Source organism: Cervus elaphus, chromosome 29 (genome assembly GCF_910594005.1).
Source record: "Cervus elaphus chromosome 29, mCerEla1.1, whole genome shotgun sequence".
Taxonomy (NCBI): Eukaryota; Metazoa; Chordata; class Mammalia; order Artiodactyla; family Cervidae; genus Cervus; species Cervus elaphus.
In genome coordinates this window covers 26104485-26127132 of record NC_057843.1, presented here as the reverse complement: position 1 = coordinate 26127132, position 22648 = coordinate 26104485, and positions in this window count along the sequence as shown.

Below are 22648 nucleotides of genomic sequence, written 5' to 3'. Positions count from 1 at the left end.
TTATGTTTCTTAATTATTTGACCCTTTTATGTGTCCCTTTATCTCTGACAATGCACTTTGTCTTGAAGTCTAATTTGATATTCATATAATGACTCTAACCTTTAAACAATATATAAATAATGATTGCATAGTATATCTTTTTTCATCCTCTAGCTTTTAACCTATCTGTGGATTTATATTTAGTGTGCATTTCTTGTGAACAGCGTATAGTTGTTTTTCCTTTTTTTTTTTTTTTTGAACATCAGTATGACAATCACTTTTAAAAATTATTTAGTTCAGTTACATTTAATGTAATTATTGACTCAGTTTGGTTGGAGCCTACTGTTTTGCTATTTATTTGTCCTATCTGTTTTTGGTTTAATTTTCTTTAACTGAATATATAGCTTAATGTTTATTTCTGTATACTCAACTGGTTTTAGTCATACTTCTTTGCTCTATTTTTTAGTGGTTGCTTCCAGGATTAAAGTGTTCATTCTTAACTAATTGCACTCTACCATGAGTTAATAAGTATACCACTTCAACCCAATCAAAAAATGGGCCAAAGATCTAAACAGACATTTCTCCAAAGAAGAAATACAGATGGCTAACAAACACATGAAAAGATGCTCAACATCACTCATTATCAGAGAAATGCAAATCAAAACCACATGAGGTACCACTACACACCAGTCAGGATAGCTGCTATCCAAAAGCCTACAAGCAATAAATGCTGGAGAGGGTGTGGAGAAAAGGGAACCCTCTTACACTGTTGGTGGGAATGCAAACTAGTACAGCCACTATGGAGAACAGTGTGGAGGTTCCTTAAAAAACTGGAAATAGAACTGCCATATGACCCAGCAATCCCACTCCTGGGCATACACACCAAGGAAACCAGATCTGAAAGAGACACGTGTACCCCAATGTTCATCGCAGCACTGTTTATAATAGCCAGGACATGGAAGCAACCTTGATGCCCATCAGCAGATGAATGGATAAGAAAGCTGTGGTACACAATGGAATATTACTCAGCCATTAAAAAGAATTCATCTGAATCGGTTCTAATCAGATGGATGAAACTGGAGCCCATTATACAAAGTGAAGTAAGCCAGAAAGATAAACACTGACACAGTATACTAACGCATATATATGGAATTTAGAAAGATGGTAACGATAACCCTATATGCAAAACAGAAAAAGAGACACAGATGTACAGAACAGACTTTTGGACTCTGTGGGAGAAGGCGAGGGTGGGATGATCTGAGAGAATAGCACTGAAACAAGTATACTATCAAGGGTGAAACAGATTGCCAGTCCAGGTTGGATGCATGAGACAAGTGCTCAGGGCTGGTGCACTGGGAAGACCCAGAGGGCTGGGATGGAGAGGGAGGTGGGAGGGGGGATCAGAATGGGGAACACATGTAAATCCATGGCTGATTCATGTCAATGTATGGCAAAAACCACTACAATATTGTAAAGTAATTAGCCTCCAACTAATAAAAATAAATGAAAAAAAAACAGTATACCACTTCATATACAACTTAAGACCCTTGACAGCATACTCCCCTGTACGTTTTCTTTCCTTTGTGCTGTTGCATGAAATTCTACTTTAATGTGTATATAACCACACAATTCATTGCTTTAATTTATATTTTAAACATATAATTATGTGAACCCTTTTACTTTGCAGACACAAATCATCTTTTAGCTCAGAAATATGTGCTTCTATTATTTAATTATGTTTAATGATGGCCTCACCTCTCTCTCATCTTTTTTTCCTTTTGTGAGACAGATTTGTTTTTCCAGTTGCCTCAGTATTTTCTCCAAACCTTTTATCATTTACCTCATGGCTTTTATCTTTTGTACTGTTGCTCAGCTCACTGAAATATTTCTTCCATTTGTCTGGCTTATGATTTGAATCTCATAATGCTTCTTTTGTCAGTTCATTTATTGAGTTTGTTAATTCTTACTCACTTTTTTTTTAGTACTGACAAACGTCTCTGTATTAGCCTTGAATACCTTTAGTACTGTTTTTCCTGTTCAGTTTTTTGTTAGTCTCCTTCAGCAGCTCTGTTTCACTAGGGCCTATTCAGAATGGTTCTGCTTGTTCTCCTCTCTCTAACTGCCAGACATTATTACACATAATTGTTCATTGATTTGATGGTTTGCTCACTTAGGCTCAGGTTCAGCTGCTGATGGACCTGAAGTAGGACTGTCCCATGAGTGATGGAAAGCTTGATGGTCTCTGCTCAGTGATAGGACAGTGGTAGGACAACAGGCACTTTATCATCCTCTTCCAAAGTGTCAGTGTCAGGAAGAAGTCATTCTGTTTCTTAGTCTCCCTGAATTCTCCCACACTAGGAGCAAAAAAGAAGAAAATCCCCCTTTTAGCTCCTGTTAAGCATTTCAGAGGCAAGGAGCCCAGACATCCAGATCCAGGCCTAGTTGTTATTCCCTTGGTAGTATTGTTGGGTGAGAGGTGGGGGTTCCACAGATCTCAGGGGACTAAGTTCTCTTCATGGATCCACAATATTCTAATCTTTGAACTTAAGGTCTCTATTGCTATGTCCAGGTTCTCACCTTGCTTCGGTGGAAAAAGTCCTGCACACAAAGTGATCTCCGCTTTGATCATGGTCAACTGCAGCCATGGCAGTGTTTAATCCAGGAGAAGGAGCTGGACTGGAGCGAAGGGAGTCAGAGCATATTCAAGCTGCCATTCTTCAGGAATTTTCTACTCTAAGGACCACTGTGAGACAAAGGAAAACTGACCACAGAGGTTACTAAGGTAACCATAATGTTCCCTGTTGAGTGGTATGTGAAGCAGTGTGGTGTCAGAGGAAAACTTTGGGGTAATTCAGCCTGGGGTTGGAATCCCAGTTTTGCCACATACCCGTAGTAAGCAGGTTCTTTAGGGTCTGTGAGCCTCACTTTCTCCCTCTGTGGAATAAGGAATATGAGATCTCATTTACAGAATTGCAAAATTTAGATCAGATAATCCATGTTAGCTCCTATCACAAGGTTGGACCTTCTAGGTTCCCTTCTCTCTTTCCTTTAAATCTCTTTCTGCTGACATTCCTCTATTTTCACGCTCATAGACATGTCTCATAGCCCAGAGCAAAGGTACCCACACGATCTCAGCTGCAGCCCAGGTTTTCCTGTTTCAACATTTTCCAAGTTATGTGACTCGGTAATGCTACAATATGTTTTTGGACTGTAAACAGCAGGGCACCACAAGAAGAATTTATATTTCGTGTAAAATCAGCAGAGTTTGAGGTAGAGAAAGAATGTTTCCTGAGGCCCTGAAGTTAGCATGGGTAAGAGAGAAGCTGGGTCTGGACCAAGGGAGAAGGACTAAAAGGGTGAAGATGAAAGAAGATGAATTGGGACTGGTAAAAGGACTGTGTCAAGGATAGAGATTGGGAGAGGGAGAGGTAGTGGGATCAATGTGGAGCCGCGCTGCCTTCCTCCCACCTGGCCTTTAGACCAAGCCCGTGCCTCACAAATAGACAGAGCGCAGCACCGGCCGCCTGTGCGTAGCACACAGACGGAGCGGGCTGCCAGTTGACGCAGCTTTCCTTTTACCTATGAGCCTACCGGTCCACTGACACACCCTCCATGCCTGGAGAACCTGGAATGGCAACCTGCAAACTAACTGGAAATATTCTCCACTCAAGGCTTTCTTTATTTTGTCACATTCTTTCCTGCTTCTCATCTTTATCCATTTTCCTGTTGTCAGCTCTGCTTTGACCTTGGTGCTCATTGACTAAGTTTAGTTGCCATGGTTTGGCTCAAATGCCCTCTCTCCCTTTAGCTCCTGGCAGTAACTCCATCCTAGTTTTAGCACTTGCTCTTGGAATGGAAGTTGACCATCAGTCTGGCCACTAAACTGAGTTTTCCTTTCTAGTGTGCCTCATTCTGTCTTCTCTGCCCTTGCATGATTGAAAATGTCCTTGTTTTAAAGTCTAATTACTCCAAAAGGTACTTCCTTCATTGCCTGTATCTTCTATGATAGTAGTTACATTACTAATCACTGTTTATTCCTTACTTACATATACTATTCATTATTTATAGCACTTAGAAAAGATAAAATTCTCTTATATAAGGAACAGCAATTGTTCAATCACATTAGCTAATCAACATGAGTGAGTTAAAAAGGGTCAAGATGTAGATGGGAGGTGAAAAAGAAGTTTTAAGAAAAACTGACAAACCATGTCATTTAGAGAAACCAGTACTATTAGATAAAAAAGCTGACTGGAAATGCCTCACATCTAAGTTTATTTTCCATAATATTTTGCTTAGAGAAGGCAAGATTTAGGACTGGGGAAAAGCTCTTATTTACAGTTTCTGTTTATTAATATACCAACAGTTCTTCTAGTTAAGAGGCTACATTTTTTAAAATCCAAGTTGTCCAAAATATAATCTGTCTTAAAATTACCTCATGTATCCCCAAATTAATAGCTTAGTTGCTATTTTAAGAAACTAGAAAAAAAGAGTAAATTAAACCCAAAGCAAGTAGAAGATACGATGTTTAAGATTAGAGCAGACGTCAGTGAAATGAAAACCAAACCAAAAAAAAAAAAAGACAAAATTAATGAAAAAAAAAAGTTGATTATTTGACAAGATCAATAAAATTAAAACTTTATCTAGACCAGTGGTTCTAAACCAGGGATAATTTTGCGCATCAGGGTACACTTTTCAATGTCTAGAGATAGCTTTAATTGTCATACCTTGGGGCTGGGGTTGGGGGAGGGGGGTGGGCTGGGGAGGGGGTGTGGGCTCTATTGCCATCTAGAGGTAGAGGCCAGAGATTCTGCTAAACATCCTATGATACATGACAGCCCCCTCCATAATAAAAATTATTGGGCCCAAATATCAATAGCACTGAGATTGAGAAACCTGATTTAGTCTGACCAAAGCAAATAAAAATCAGAGAAGAAACAAATTATCAAAGTCAGAAATGAAAAAGGAGACATCACTACCAACCTTATAGAAATTAAGAGGACTACAAAGGCATACTATGAAAAAACTTTATGCTAACAAATAAGACAATTTTGATTAAATTAAGAAGGTTCATACAAAGACACAAATGAATGAAACTGACTTAAGGAGAAACTAAAATCTGAATAGACCCATAACAAATAAAGAATTGGATTAGTAATTGAAAATATTCTCTCAAAGAAAAGTCTAGACCAGATATCTTCACTAGTAAATTGTATAAAACATTCGATGGAAAAATAATACTGATTCTTCAAAAAGTTTTCCACAAAGTCTTCCACTTTTCAACTAATTCCATAAAACTAATATTGCTCTAATACCAAAGTCAGACAAAGACATCACCAAAAAACTATAGGTCAATATTCTTTATGAGTTTAGATATAAAAATTCTCAACAAAATATTAGCAAAATGCATTCATCTATATATAAAAATTATACTCCATGACCAAGGAGGATTTCTCCCAGGAATACAGAGTTGGTTAATTTTCTCAAAACTGATGCAATATCACATTAATAGGATGATATAAGTAAAGGACAAAACCTCTACGATCATCTTTATAGATGCACAAAACAAATTTGATAAAATCTAATGCCCATTCATGATAAAAACTCTTGATAAACTAGAAATGGAAAAGAATTTTCTCCACTTGATAATGGAGAAGGAAATGGCAACCCACTCCAGTATTCTTGCTTGGAGATATCATGGACAGAGGAGACTGGCGGGCTATAGTCCATGGGATTGCAAGAGTTGGACATGATTTAGCGACTAAACCACCACCACCACTTGATAAAGGGATTCTGTGAAAAATCTACAGCTAGAATCATATTTACTGGAGTTTGAGTCAGTATTGGCCTGATTATCTAATTGGCTGTCTCTCTCTGCTAAAACATCTTTGTCATTCCGAGTCTCCTCATTTATAAACTGAAAAGTCAAGGCTATTTTATTTCCAGGACTTCTTCCACTTCCTCTAACATTGTAAATATCTGGATGCTTTCAAGTGAATTGTGATTCATGGGCCAGGTAACTAGACTTCAGAGAAGGCTGTTTCTCTCTGCTTTAGAGAGTAAGTGATCATTAGGATGGGAGAACCTCTTGAAGATCAATCAGGGCTAGGTTACTCCATTTGCCATGTGAGTTAGAACACTGACACATTAAGTCACTTGTTCAAGTCAAACCAGTTATTTAAGTAAACCAACTGGGACTACAGTGCACTCACCTGGTCCTAAAGTCAGAGTCCTTGCTCAAGGGAAAGCCCGTGTTGTCCTTTATTTTATTTTATTTATTTTACTCAGGTTTGGGGGAACAGAACTTGGAGGAAGAGTAGACAAGAAAGGACTATTAAGTGCCGGTATGTGTGGGTTATATCTCCTTGCAAACAGATGCAAGGCTGGATCTGAGCCTGGATCTGAGGATCGTGTGAAGGGTGTTGCTTATATGTCTAGTATACTCATTGCACAACTGTAAACACATACTTCCCTTTTTTAACCACTGTTTCCCCACGAATCTCCCTGTCACTGAGTAAAATCACCACAAGCATCAGCTTTCAGGAAAACCCCTATTTGTTATTCAACAGATATTTTATTCCTACAAAAGCCAAACAAAAAAATAATCACATAAAAGTCAAAGTCTAGTGAACTCCCTGTAAATTCATGGCCTGATTTCATGGGTCCCACCCTGCTTTGATTCTGGCTGTGAACATGTGGCTCCAGGTTAATTTCTTTCTCCTCTTTCATCATTTACTGCTTTCTTACTGCTTCTCACCTCCAAGCTAGATCCCAGAGCATGAATTAGGGTATCAGTTGTCGGTCTCATTGTGGTTGGAAGCGTAATATTATAGGGAAGTTCCTTGAATCTAGAGAATTTGGAAAGTTGACTATCGGGGTAATAAAATGCCTAACACTCATGACTAACTATAAGAATAGATGCCATTTATTAAACACTGTGTACGCACTCAGCATGTGAAGGTCTCTATATGCATTCATGTGTTTATATTTCAAAACACTTTTACGGAACAGGCACTCTTATCTCCATTTCCTAGTAAAGCAATGAAGCTCAGAGAGGTTAGAGTGTTCAGGGTCATATGAAATAAGTGGTGAGGCCCCCAAATCTGGCTGTCTCTAGTGCTGAGCTGTAAATGTCCCTCTCATCTGGATCCAGTTTTATCCACTGTTCAAATCCCTCCACATAGCACTGTCAATAGGCCATCCATCCTCACCGAGGGAAGAAACTCAGGGCACCTAATTCTTACCTAATGTTCAAGGAACTTTTTGCTGCTTAAATTCAGTTATTTGTCCTGAAACTTCTATACAAACAAGTCAAACCACATAACTGATTTTCAAATTGAAAAAACAGAACAAAACAAGAAGAGGTATTGTGTCCCTTTGCCCCTTGACCTTCCCTGTCCCCCCCAGTTGTCCCCTTCCTGAACAATCTCTGTGTGACAGGGTTTTGCATCTTCTTTGAACATGCACCAGGTTATTGCTCCTCCCTTTTCTGATGCGGTGTGGCACCCACAGCGCTAGAAGGTGCAGTGACATCACCTTCCTCTTTCAAGTTTCTGTACTTCTTTTAATGCTGCCTAAGCCTTGCTGAATTTTTAGTGGTCACATTATCTGGGTGGTTAATTAACCTGGGAAATCTGTTTCCATCTCTACATGGTTCAAATAAAATATATTTAGAAATCACAGCGGAGTATGTACTTCAGGCTTCAAGAGATACTTGTTCAGTGACATTATGTATTCACCTCATCTAACTCCAGATTAATTGATTGCCACGATGTCTATTTCCACTTAGACTTGCTGATGATTTTATTGAGCGCATAATCCAAATTTGGCCAAGGAGTTTGGCCTGTCTTTTTTAAAAAATGCCCTTTCCCTTAGAGGAACAGAACACAAACAGCCCCTTCTTGTGAAGAGCCTGGCTGAGCCATGTGACTGAGCTGACAGGGGCACATCTTCTATGCTCATTCCTCTCCTGACCAACGGCCAAGATGCATATTTGACTACAGAAGATGCTGAGGAACTCTGCCCACTCCAAGTTTAGCCTTGATCTTGTTGGAGCTGCAAAAATGTCTCTGTGTCGATGGCTAAAATTTCCTAGTCAGGCTCTCTCCACCCCTGGCCTGCATTTTCCATCATCTGTTTATTTGTAGCGGGAAGAGATCATCTTCCAAAGTGGGCCAGAAGCAGAGAGATTCAACTCTACCCCCTGTCGAGGCATAATAATCCTCTAAATCTGCCCGGGGACTCAGATTAGTTCTGGATGCTTTCCTGTCACTTGGGTGGAGGGCTTGTCCCCAGCATTAATATTGATGGAGATATAAATTGTTGCTGCCTATTCAGTTTTTCACTGGTACTTAAAATTGAGCTTTAAAGCCCTACAAAGATTAAAAAAAAAAAAAAAAGCAAAATGCTTGCCAACTTCTATAGTTCTTGAAGCACTCAAGCAGTAGGGTCCTCCCTGATGTCCTTAAATTGTAGGAACATTTCCCCAGCCTGGCCCCCTGTCCTGTAATTCTACCTGAAAGCAGCTTAATCTGTATTTGAGGTTGTTGCCTTCTTCCTCTGGCCCAATGCAGAAGGTGATTCAGTGGGATGAAATCCGAGCTGGCCCTGGCATGCCTGAATTTTAAAACATGTCTACAGTGTGTATTTAGTTGTCACGGAGAGATCTGACAGTTTATGGGAAAGGACCAGCAGTGGGCATTCCTAGCACACACCCACTTAGAGTGTGCTGTGATTTGCGCATCCCTTCTCTCCAGAGCCAAACACACCTCTATAATAATAATAATAATAATAACCCTCACTTACAAAGCGCCAGAATAAGCTCCAACCATGGTTTGCTTTTTTTTTTTTTTTTTTTATTAGTTGGAGGCTAATTACTTCACAACATTTCAGTGGGTTTTGTCATACATTGATATGAATCAGCCATAGATTTACACTTATTCCCCATCCCGATCCCCCCTCCCACCTCCCTCTCCACCCGATTCCTCTGGGTCTTCCCAGTGCACCAGGCCCGAGCACTTGTCTCATGCATCCCACCTGGGCTGGTGATCTGTTTCACCATAGATAATATGCATGCTGTTCTTTCAAAACATCCCACCCTCACCTTCTCCCACAGAGTTCAAAAGTCTGTTCTGTACTTCTGTGTCTCTTTTTCATGGTTTGCTTTTGGGGATGCCTTACAAGGACATGGATGGCTGCAGGTAGAAACAAGTAACCATAATCGAGTTAGCTCATCAAAAGTTATATTTTGCCTTCTTGGATTAAAGTAGTACAGGGAATGTTTGATTTTAGTCACTGCCAGAGATTCTGGAACTGACTGAATTTCTCAGCTCTGGGATTTCTCATTTGTTGGGCTGCATCTAGGCTTGGCTTCTGAAATGCTTCCTCCTGCCATTACCGAACTTAACAAGCATCCTCTAAACACAGGGCATTGCACTTTATTGTCTTATTCAGTCTGCGAGGTAAGGTAGGCATTGTTAGCCTCTTTTAAAGATGGGAAAAATGGAACTCACAGAGGATGAGGACCTACTCCAAGGCCACACAGCTTGTGAGCAGGAGAGTTGATGAAGCAGTAGAGAAGCCAGCAGAGCCGAAGGCCTCCGTCTCTAAAGCCCTTGCTCTTAACCACTGTGTCCTAATGCCTCCATAGGACCTTCTCAGGCCTGTGCCCTACCCTTGCCCACCCCCCTTCCATCCAGATTAAATGTTAGGATTATCCCCAATCACCTAATGCTGCCTCCAGGGAAATGAATTGTCAAGCCTAAGAAAAAGTCCTACCATTTTCTTTGAGAAAGGAGAGGACCCCAGCCCCCTATCTGACCTCAGCTGCTTGGAAAACCCCATGTAAGCCCATCTGAACCCCAGAACTATGAGAAGGAAAATGAAATTGTTCTTTTAAATCACAAAGTGTTGGGAAATTTGTTATGCAGAAAAAGACAACCAGAATACTACAATAATGAATTAGTCTGTCTTCTTCCTAATTCACTCAATATCCCTAGTACCTAAGGTCTATTGCAGAGATATCTCCAACTTCCTCTCTACATATATATATATATATATATATATATATATATATATATAAATCCCTAAATGTTCCAAACCCACAGAGGACCCCTGACCATTCAATTAAATTTTGTTTTCATGGGTTTGAAGGGCAGTGATTAGAGCTTTTGGAAATTTCTTATCAGCCTTTTCCTCCTGTGTTGTCACATAATGCAACTGAACAGGCCTTGCTGGGGAGGAGGAGGGGAGAGAGGATTGTCACAGCTCAATTACTGTTGGGGTAGTTCATCTCATGACATTTATACTTCTGACATGTCCAAAGTGATTTTGAATTTGACTTTCCAGATGACCTACCATGACTGTTAAAGAGTACTTCACATCCTGTAGGAAGGCAGGGTGTAATTTCTCCAAATGACCAGATGGGTCACTAGTAGACAAAAATAAGAATGGGAAATCATATTTTACAAATGCTTCCTATGTGTGCAGGAACTTCCTATGTGTGCTAGGGACTGTCCATGAATTATCTCATTTGATCCACATTCAAACACCAAAGGGAGTTATACTTCTCCCCATTTTGTAGATGGTAAAACTGACTCAGAGAAGTTGTAATTTAAAGGTAGTTGGGAGAGCCAGAATTTGAACCTCAGTCTGATACCAGCTTTTGTTCTCTTTTTACTCATTAGCATCAAATACCCAGAGCCAACCAATATGACTTCACTGCAGATGTCAAAGCCATGTGATGGGATCTTTGGTGCTTCTCTCCGCCCTTCCCTGAGGCAGGGGCCATTCTTGGACTTGTCTCCAGGTTCAGTTCAGTCGCTCAGTCCTGTCCAACTCTTTGCGACCCCATGGATTGCAGCACGCCAGGCCTCCCTGTCCATCACCAGCTCCCAGAGTTTACTCAAACTCATGTCCATTGAGTCGGTGATACCATCCAATCATCTCATTCTCTGTCATCCTCTTCTCCTCCTGCCTTCAATCTTTCCCAGCATCAGGGTTTTTCCAGTGAGTCAGTTCTTCGCATCAGATGGCCAATGTATTAGAGTTTCAGCTTCAACATCAGTCCTTCCAATGAATATTCAGGACTGATTTCCTTTAGGATGGACTGGTTGGATCTCCTTGCATTCCAAGGGACTCTCAAGAGTCTTCTCCAACACCATGGTTCAGAAGCATCAATTCTTTGGCGCTCAACTTTCTTTATAGTCCAACTCTCATATCCATACATGACTACTGGAAAAACCATAGCTTTGACTAGATGGACCTTTGTTGGCAAAGTAATGTCTCTGCTTTTTAACATGCTGTCTAGGTTGGTCATAACTTTTCTTCCAAGGAGTAAGTGTCCTTTTATTTCATGGCTGCAGTCACCATCTGCAGTGATTTTGGAGCCCAAGAAAATAAACTCTGCCACTGTTTCTCCATCTATTTGCCATGAAGTGATGGCACGGGATGCCATGATCTTAGTTTTCTGAATGTTGAGCTTTAAGCCAACTTTTTCACTCTCCTCTTTCACTTTCATCAAGAGGCTTTTTAGTTCCTCTTCACTTTCTGCCATAAGGATGGTGTCATCTGCGTGTCTGAGGTTACTGATATTTCTCCCAGCAATCTTGATTTCAGCTTGTGCTTCCTCCAGCCCAGTGTTTCTCATGATATACTCTGCATATAAGTTAAATAAGCATGGTGACAATATACAGCCTTGATGTACTCCTTTTCCTATTTGGAACCAGTCTGTTGTTCCATGTCCAGTTCTAACTGTTGCTTCCTGACAGAAACCTGCATACAGGTTTCTCAAGAGGTAGGTCAGGTGGTCTGGTATGCCCATTTCTTTCAGAATTTTCCACAGTTTGTTGTGATCCACACAGTCAAAGGCTTTCACATAGTCATAAAGCAAAAATAGATGTTTTTCTGGAATTCTCTTGCTTTTTTGATGATCCAGCAGATGTTGGCATTTGATCTCTGGTTCCTCTGCCTTTTCTAAAAACAGCTTGAACATCTGGAAGTTCATGGTTCACATATTGTTGAAACCTGGCTTGGAGAATTTTGAACATTACTTTGCTAGCATGTGAGATGAGTGCAATTATGCAGTAGTTTGAGCATTCTTTGGCATTGCCTTTCTTTGGGATTGGAATGAAAACTGACCTTTTCCAGTTCTGTGGCCACTGCTGAGTTTTCCACATTTGCTGGTGTATTGAGTGCAGCACTTTCACAGCATCATATTTCAGGATTTGAAATAGCTCAACTGGAATTCCATCACCTTCACTAGCTTTGTTCTTAGTGATGCTTCCTAAGGACTTTGGATTCCATCATGTCTGGCTCTAGGTGAGTGATCACACCATCATGATTACCTGGGTCATGAAGATCTTTTTTGTACAGTTCTTCTGTGTATTCTTGCCACCTCTTCTTAATATCTTTTGCTTCAGTTAGGTACATACCATTTGTCCTTTATTGAGCCCATCTTTGCATGAAATGTTCCCTTGGTATCTCTAATTTTCTTGAAGAGATCTCTAGTCTTTCCCATTCTATTCCCATTTTATTGTTTCCCATTGTATTCTATTGTCTCCAGGAGCGCATGGCTATCATTGAACCAAATATATGCTGCACGGGTAAGAGCTTATGCTACACTCTGTTCTCTCCTGTATCCAAATCCAGGATGCTGCATGCCTGCCCTGGGGGAACATGGATATCTGCTAGTGTTCCTGCTTCCTGGGGTGGACATCACTTCCAGTTACCAGCTCGTGGGCCATCATCATGTTTCTAAGGGTTTGCTTACTCAGAGCAGAATCCTAGATGACTGTGGCTCTTCATATACAGAGAAAATAGAGGCCTTTGTACATGAACATTCTGATCTTTATGGTGCTACTCGTCTCTACCCCCTCCCACCCCAGCCACAGACTCATCATAGCAGAAAGTTTCCAGTCGCAGCTTAGATGCACAGCCAGATAGCTCTCATTATCTATTACTCCATAAATGGACTAGGATTTCTCACAAACTTCCCACTCCTTTCCCTCTGATGGTGACATGCCCTTCTTTTACTACTTCAAGCTAACTCAGTCACTTACAGTTTTAAATATGGTTAATTCTGAATTTGGTGTTTTCAATGCAATCCAAATTCCTGGTGACTTTTTTGGCCCAGAGGAAATGTTCTTGTCCACGTGTTGTCCTTCGTTCTTTACTGACCATGGCCCTGCTGCCCCATGCTTCCAGGCTGTGGCCGTGACCTTTGTGCTTTCTGTATCCTCTGCTGAAGCATCTGTGGCTGGAGTGGTTTGTGGACCTCCTGGCCCCCACATACCCTTGCCGCCTAGTTCTGTTTTGGCTCAGTAACATGGCCTACCTGAGACTCAACTCCACCTCATCAGGCTCCTCTGGGCTGTCCCCTCTCCCCGAACTTCCTGGGGCTCCAGCTGGCACAGGGACTCCCTTTTATCATGGAAAATGCGGTAATCATTACTGTTGCTCACCAGTAATCTCTGAATTACACTCACTGAGCCCCTGATATGTGGCTGGGGCCTTGTGATTCATTTGAAGAATAAACAAAAATGAGGTGGGTCAAGATAAACATCTGATTGTCTGGGCAAGACCCTCCTGAATCCTATTCTCCTGCCAGGGCAATTTACTTTGTTCAAGATGGCCATTGCATCATCATTCTTGTGTCCCTGAGTGTTGAAATGGACGGACCTCCCTGCCAACTAGTGATGGTCATGTAATGTGTGCAAAAAAAAAACCAAATTAAGCTTCTAAGATTTCAGGGCTGTTTGTTATGGGACTTTTCCTCACAACCCACAGGAGTCCAGGAATATTTCTAGGGTTGGGGGAGGGGAGCTATTCCGTGTCCCCACCCCCACCCCCAGCCTACTCTGCCATTGTTGCTCTCATGTTTTCTCCACTCTGTCTCTCCATGGTGACTGAGGCACTTCAATTCCATAAGCCTATCTGGATATTTCCATCCTGTCTCCATGCCCCTGCTGGTTTTGACCTTGAGGAGTGAGGCAAAGAGCAGGTCCTCCGGCCAATTTTAGGCTCTCTTCTGTAATCCTAAGATTTCCTCTCAGCCAAAGAAAGACCTTTACCTCCTTCCTGTGTGAGGGAAATACCTACTTTGATTCATATCCTGCCTCCTTCCTATGGCCTCCTCCTGCCATCCTATGACTGGTTTTATAGGCCTATGTCCTCATCTTGCAGGTTAGCTGCACATTGTCCAGCCCAAGTTTTTCCTCTTTCTTTTTTAAAAATTTATTTTATTGAAGTATAATTAACTTACAGTGTTGTGTTAATTTCTGCTGTACCACAAAGTGATTCAGTTACATATACATTCTTTTTCATATTATTTTCATTTATGGTTTATCACAGGATATTAAATATAGTTCCCTGTGCTATACAATCAGTTTAGTTCAGTTCAGTTGCTCAGTCATGTCTGACTCTTTCTGACCCCATGGACTGCAGCATGCCAGGCTTCCCTGTCCTTTACCAACTCTTGGAGCTTGCTCAGACTCATGTCCATCGAGTCAGTGATGCCATCCAACCATCTCATCCTCTGCTGTCCCCTTTTCGTCCTGCCTTCAGTCTCTCCCAGCATCAGGGTCTTTTCCAATGAGTCAGTCATTTGCATTAGGTGGCCAAAGTATTGGAGTTTCAGCTTCAGCATCAGTCCTTCTAATGAATATTCAGGACTGATTTCCTTTAGGATTGACTGGTTTACAATAGGATGTTGTTGTTTAACCATTTTATATACACAAGCTTACATTGAACTGAACTGAACTGAAGCTTAAACATTTTCTAACCCCAGCCTCCCACTCCATCCCTCCTCCTTAGCAACCACCAGCTATATTCTCTATGTCTGTAAATCTATTTCTGTTTTATATATAAGTTCATTTGTATCAGTTTTTAGATCTCAGATATAAATGCTATCATATGATATTTGTCTTTCTTTGTCTGACTTACTTCACTTAGTATGTAATCTCTAGGTTCATCCATGTTGTTGCAAATGGCATTATTTCATTCTTTCTTTATGGCTGAGTAGTATTCCATTATCTATATAGACCACATCTTCTTTATCCATTCATCTGTTGATGGATATTCAGGTTGTCTCCAAGCCTTGGCTATTGTAAATTGTCCAAGCTTTTCTCTTTACCCAGCTCTTAAAATAAAAAACACTGACTCTTCAGACCTGCCTTTACCCTGGACTTGAGAAGCTATATTTTGAAACTGAAAGGTGAGTTTTCCCACTGAGGACAGTGAGTAAGAAAGCCATCTCTCCTACCTGGCAGGTATAGGAAGAGGACATAAAAGACATTAAAAAGGTAAACCATCATTCAGCACTGCAACCTCACGCTTCTACATCTGCACACCCATACCCAGCTCTGCTCCTTCCCTGCCATCAGAGCTCTGGTCCCAGCCCAGCCTTGTCTCTCATTCTCTTCCTGTATCTGCAATTTCTCTCTCTTTACTGGTTCTGTGCCCTCACCATTACGTCACCTTTACATTTTCCCTGTGAAATTAATTAAGCAAGGAGGCTGTAAGACTGAGGGGCTTCTCTTGTCTCAGCAGCCTATGTAAGCAGATCAAAACCTAAGCCTGAAACACCTCAAGGTTTAGAAAATGAAACTGAAGGACAGCCAATCATGAACAGTCAACAAGCCTTCCCTGCATACGGTGGCTGTTTAAGTTAGAGCCAATCAAATGATTTCCTTGTTTGTCTTCTGTAATCCTGTCTATAAAAGTCTTGACCTGACTGTTGCCAGTGGAGTGCTCATAACCCCCCTAGTTTGCATTTGCCCAGTTTGGGGCTGTTCAGTTCCTCTCACTTCTCTGGCCATTTCTCTACCTCCCTAGTGAGTTCAAATAGATTTTGCTGATATAAACTCTTATGTTTTTGAATATACCTTAGCTGCTCTTTCAACATCCCCTTCAAAAACCTACAAACAAAAAGTCAACCAAATGCCCTCCCAAGGCATGTCCATGTCTCTCACCGTATCCTCCATGGGTTTCTTGAAAGAGGAGCTCACTCACCATCTACTCCTCACTCCCACCCTCTTCCATTTTGGCTCCCGAGTCCAGTGGGCACGTGTCAGCCTCATCTCCCTAGACCTCTCAACAGGATTTGCTTGGCTTGACCACTGGCCTCTCAAAACTCCTCCCCTGACCCAGGCTTTCCTGGGTTTCCTCCCGCTGCTCTCGCCATTTCTCTGCCTCTCTAGTGAGTCCCTCCACCTCTGTATACACACTTTTGAGGTTATTGTTGCCTGGGTTCTGCCTGCGGCTCTCTTTTCTGTTTACATCCTCCCCCAAGGACTTAGAGACCACCAGATGTACCCTACACATCTGTCTTCCAACCTTTGAATCTCTTCTTTGCTCCTAGACACATGCCTTCTTAGCCTACTGATGGAAGGCAGGGTGAAGGGACGGTGCCCTCTCTGGGCAGTCAGTGCTGGTAGGGTCTGCTGGCAGGGGTGTTCTCTGTGCTCTGAGATGCCTCTCCTTGTCTTCAGCACACCTGTGATCCTGCTGCTTCCATATCCCACTGCTTCTTACAGGAGTAAGTGTGATCTCTTTCATTATCCACTCCCTGGTGGTAACAACTCTGCTTTTTCCAAGATCTTTCACATTCTCCTATGCAACAAGCTGAAGATTTTTTGCTCTCTGAGGTCTCAGCACTCCTTTCAGAGAGAATTGCACAATTCGCCTGGGGTGGGGGGTGTCAGTGGTGGGGACAGAAGACTGCCTCATTTGGGCCTTGTCACAGGAGCTCAGCACTGACCACATTTGGGTGTTGGTGGCCTCTGTGTAGGGTGACTCGTCCTAACAGCACTGGCTCTGTCTAGCCTTAAAAGCTTTGCACCAGCAGTTCCTTCTGCCAGGAACATTCTTTCTTTCCCTCTCTCTACTTTCTGCAGGCCTCTGCTCAAGGCTCACCTGTCTGACTGTCCTGTGTTACCTAGCACCTCTCAATCCTCTTCATCCCCTTCATCTGACACATTTTAATCTATTTGTCTATTGTCCTCCTTTCTCTACTGGAATGGGCTTCCCCTGATGGTTCAGCAAGTGAAGAATCCACCTGCAATGCAGGAGACACAGGAATGCAGGTTTGATCCCTGGGTCAGGAAGATCCCCTGGAGGAGGAAAATGGCAACCCATTCCAGTATTCCTGCCTGGAAAATCCCATGGACAGAGGAGCCTGGCGGGCTATATAGTCCATAGCGTTGCCAAGAGTTGGACACAACTGAGCAGCTAAGCACAAGGCCTCTTTTGGAATATACCCTCCATCAGTGTAGGCGTTTTACAACTTTGTTCAATGTTAAACCCCATCTCAGACAGCCCCTAGTATGCGCAGTACATTTGTTTAATAGATAAATTGATGAATGCGTGAATCATGATATCTCTTCCCGTGGGAATAAGTAATTTAGGGCTGTAGATTTTAAACTGCTCTAGATAAACCAAGTCAGAAACCTGGGATTCACACTTGACTGTTTCTTCTCCCCAGTCTTCAGTATCATTCGATTAGTTCTACCCATTGGATGCCCTTGAACTTGGCTCCACCTCTCTGCCCTCATTCCCAGTCCAGATGCACAGCATCTTTCACCAAGTTACAGCCAAGGCCTCAGGCCTGTTTTCTCTGACTTTAGTTCTTCACCCTCCAAATCAGCCTTCCCACTTAGCCGCTGGGTGCTGCTGACACCCAAAACAGCGGTGGCACTGCCTGGATTAAAGGACTTCAAAGACTTATTATTTCCTCCAGGGGAAACCCAACCTCCTTTGCACATACAACACTTGAGGTCTGGCTCCCCCGGCACCGGGCAGCCCTGTCTATCATGGCTTTTCCCTGGACGCGGTGCTCCACACCCACCCAAGCCCCCCGATCTGTTTCAGCAACCAGAGCATTCCAGACAGAAAGGGAATCGTGGAGTAGGAGAAGCCGTTCTGAACCAAGAGTCTTCACAGACACCAAAACAAACCCACAAACAAGACCTGAGGCTTCTGCTTCTTCAGTCCATCCCCCTTCTATATTCAAGGAGGGCTCTGTGCTTCTCTCTGCCACTGAGGTACGCATAAGCACTGCATTTTAATTGGCTGCTTGTTATTCTTTTTCACCCATCAGATGGTGAGCTCCAGTGCACATTTTAATGTGTGGTTTGTATACTCAGTCTCAGAGGGAGGCTTGCACATGGGAGCCACAGAGGAAATGATGGTTGAAAAGATGATGAGTGAATACAACTTTAACAAACACATTAATTTCATTCGTATAAGCTGGATAGAAAATATAATTTTTTAAAATACAGGAAAAAACTAAGTTATATAAAAATAACTTCTCTTCCCAGGTAATGTCATATTTTACATGCTACTGCTCCAGAGTATGTGTTGTTATTACAGGCATTATTCTGTATGTGCGTCCATATCTGCCTTCAAGAGTGAATGTTTCTAGTACAGAATGCAGGAAAACATAACTCGCCATCCTGAAAGAAATCATCAGCTTGATGAACAGGCATTTAATTTGGGGGCTTTGAAGACTGACGTGTGTTTAGTGTATTCCTGGTGCAGGTGTGGGGCCAATGGGGCAGCACTTTCTCTGGGGCACGTCCCCAGCATCCCTCCTTCCTGCCCTGGGGTGGACGGCACTTAGAAACGGAAGTGGTTGTACAATCTCCAAGGTCTACTTAATCTTTGGCCTAGTTATTGAATTTGCCAAAAAGGAGGCCAATTAGTTCCAGGTGTGAGGCTGGAGTCTCTGATGTGGAACTTCCCCAATGGGAAGTTGGCTCACACCTGCCTGCAAATGGCTCCAGCATCATTACCAAGCTTCTCTCTTGCCTTTGGGCTGGGAAGCGAATTCCGTTCACTTGTTTTATTTCAAAGTCAGTATCCCATATGTTCTTGAGAATCAAGTATGCATTTGGTAATGCTTTTTTCATAATCTGAGAATTTGGTGCTATTTGGGTCATACAGTTTAAGGCAAGAAATGATCCTCTGAAAGATTAGATCTCGAAGTATACTTTTATTGGGGAAAAAAAAAGCATTTCCCTTTCATTAGTTTTAAAAAAAAATCTGTGTTGATGAAGCCATTCTTGCCCTTCACTCATGCAGTGACCCTTTTTGCCCAAATGGGTGATTTGCCCCCAGAGAAAATGATGTAACAGTTTTTTTTTCTCCATGAAGGAGCATAAAGTAAAAATTGGGATTAATCTCATGTGCTCTAAAACCCATCTCTTGATGCTTTCCAGTATAGAACACTCTTCTTATGCACCCTTACAATGTCCCCAGTTACAGTGTTCCTTTTTAGAACCCCTGGGAAAACCAGGTTTACTGTTAGTCTTGCATACTTATGGATCCATGATTTCATTCTTAATCAAGAATCATGGTGAATTCTCAGCAGCAGACATATATACAGGGAATAAACATTGTTCCTTCTTTAAAAAGCTCTCTGAAGTATCAAATGTAACATGAAATTCATGGGAGCAAGAAGGCAACCCCAGCACCCTAAATGCCTATGGCTTATTCTTTTCCCCTAACTCCTGCCAGGCCCTTGATCCCTGAGGTTTAAACAGAGGCCTGTGACCTCAGACTTGAACTTTGGGGAAATTGTCCCCACCCACATATAAAGAGCATCTATGAGCAGAACATGAGGATTTGATTAGGAAATGTGTTCAGGAGGTTGGACAGCTACATACCAAGAAATATATTCTTATTCTTACGTAGTGTATAAAACTAGTGAACAGTTTAGGGTTGGTTAAGAAATATTGCAATTCTAGCACAGAATGTGGACTCCTCAAAAGAGAAACTAGTGTTATTTATAGCACTAGAGTCTGACTTAAAATTTAAATGTATTTAAGAGCAGAATCAGGTAAATGTGCATTTTATGTTTCATAAAGATCACAATTATAAACCAGGTAACAATCTTTTATTTATAAATGTCAAGATGAATTTCACAGACTATACCCTTTTTGGAGCTCTAATAAAACTGGAATATTTTCATAATATCAACAAGGAACAATGTAACTATGAAACCACATTCTTATATTCTGTCCAGAGTATTTACTGTGAGCATCCAATTTCCTAAAATTCCCTAAGATCCTTGTATGATGCATGCTTCTAATCAAGTAACTCCTAACTCTTATAATGGAGGATAACATAAAACAAACAATATGGCAACGATTGTGAAAGAAAAGAGACCTGTTTAGACATTAATTTTAAAAATACACCAAAAAACCTTAAAGGTAGTTGATAATATTGGTGACAGTTTGCTAAATACAACACTTGAGCTCCTGCTTCAAGATTAAATTTATTTAGGAAGGTTTAGCATTTGGTCCTTTGTAAAATTTAGATGATGCTAGTCTGAAGTGATAAATAAAATTCTTTTGCCTAGAGGTTCCTGAGAGATTGGGGCCTATAACATAGATTTGTCAGTGCAGCTCTGAACCCACAAGAAGTGCGGGGAAGAAAAGCGTAAGGAATAGTAGGGACACTGTTGCTACATAATAGTTCTTTCAAAGGCATTGGAAGTTTAACTATATAACTCATTGTACTCTTCATACATAATTTAGCCACTAATTGTTTGGTAATTGATGTTCTTAAAATCAACAGTAAGATAATTTCAACAGTCTTCCCTCTGACAGTAAAGAAAGTCCTTCGTTTCAATTAGTAGGGGTTAGTGATTTTGGAAACTTGACCCTCTGGATAGGAATATCAAGGAAAAGAGTGAGACCTATGTTATGGAAGGTTGCCAGTGTTTATGTCACAACTCCTTACATTGTGCATATCACATGCGTCACATTCTTTTGGAATGAGGTGGAGCATCGGCACAATTTAATAAAATGCTTGGGCGTAATTGAGCGAAGACTTGTTTCAAACACATTAAATTGGTTTGCAGAAAATCCTCCTCTCTGATAATATTTCTACATTTCTACTTATTTATAAGCTTTGTTTACTTGTAAGGTTTTTTTTTGTTTTTGTTTTTTTTTTTTTTTGCATCCTTTCCTATTTTAGCTGAATTAAAAACATCAACATTACTACTTCTTTGGGAAATGCAGTATGCTCCACTGAGTCCCTGTAGGAATACAGAAAATGTCCTTAGTAGTGGGGCAGGGAGATGCGTCAGCTGGGGCTTTGGATACTCATGTTTTTAAGCAGACGTTCTTTTTATTTTAAGTGGCTCTATGATTAATGTACCAGTAGAAAGTAAAGGTGTTTTCGAAATTGTATACACAGTCAATGAGTCATCCTGTATGCATCGTGGACATGTACCTTTAAGACTCAGGAAAGACCTGGAAATTACTTGATTTCATCTGCAATATGTATACTTGTTAGTCCTGAAGGGTCTTCTCAAGTTCAGTTCAGATCTTTAATTGCCTGTTTTTTCTACTTTCCTTGTTATTAACACATTTCCTTTTTTCCTTTTGCTGTGTTGTTTTTGCTTTTCTTTTATTCCTTTCACCTTCCCTCTAAATGAGAGTCTTCTTGGCTGTGTATCCCATAAGCCATAAATCCTCTCGTTGGCCTGCTCAAATATCCTGCTCACTCCCCTCTTCAATATTTCAGACCCTTCCCCAACATTCTCTTGGTCTGCAGAGCACTTCACTTGTTGGAAAGGACAGCAAGATGTGCTTCTCTTTCTTTTGGAGGTAAACTGAGAACAATCTTCCAGAAAATCACTCTTCCCTTCCACTTCTTCATTGTCATCTGTGAGTATCTCCTTTCCAAAAGCAAAAATAATAGCCCCTAACCTGGCAGGTACACTGCCTTCTAAATTGAGATCACCAGAGTTTTTGAATTCTGTGTTAATATGGCAAAGCAATCCTTTTTTATCCTCCCAGTTTTATTGAGATGTAATTGACAGACAGCACTGTATAAAATTTAAGGTGTACAGCATAATGATTTGACTTACATATATCATGAAGTGATTACCACAAGTTTAGTGAACATTCATCATCTCATATAGATATAAAATTTTAAAAAAAAGAAAATATTTTTCCCTTGTGATGAGAACTCTTAGGATTTACTCTCTCAACAACATTCCGCTGTAACATATAGCAGTGTTCACTGTAGTTCTCATATGTGGTCCGTTACATTTCTAGGACTTTCTAAATGTATTCCAAACATGTAAGCACATTAACAAGTTTAGGTTAGGTGCCTCTGAGAGAGAGTGAAGAAACATCATTCAGGAGTGTCAGATGGTAGCTTTACTGATATCTGCTTCAAGAAACAAAGAGAGCTGTTTCCTTCTTCCCAGTGTCCCTAGGCAAGAAAATATTCCCAAGAATTGGGGTAGGGCTGGAGTCAGAGGCATGCTATTACTAGAGCTCTGGGGTCTCCTTATCCATGCTCAGGGCTGGGAGCAACAGGGCTCTCGGGTCTCACATTATGGTTTGCCTGTGTTTAGCTATGTGTCCATTACAGCCAGCTGGGGGTTCTCTGTTGGCCGACTTTCCTGATTCTGGAGTAGAGTCCCAGGAAGTTATCAAGACACCAGGGAGAGAGGAACTTTCCCATGGTCCAGTGGTGAAGACTCCAATGCAGGGAGCACAGACCTCTGGTCAGGAAACTAAGGTCCAGTGTGCCTCAGGGTGGTACCAAAAAATAATAAATAAATAAATAAATAAAAAGCCCTTTCTAAAATATATTACCAAAAGACACGAGGGAGGGAACTGTTCCTTGATTCATTTAAGCAGATGACTCTGTGGTC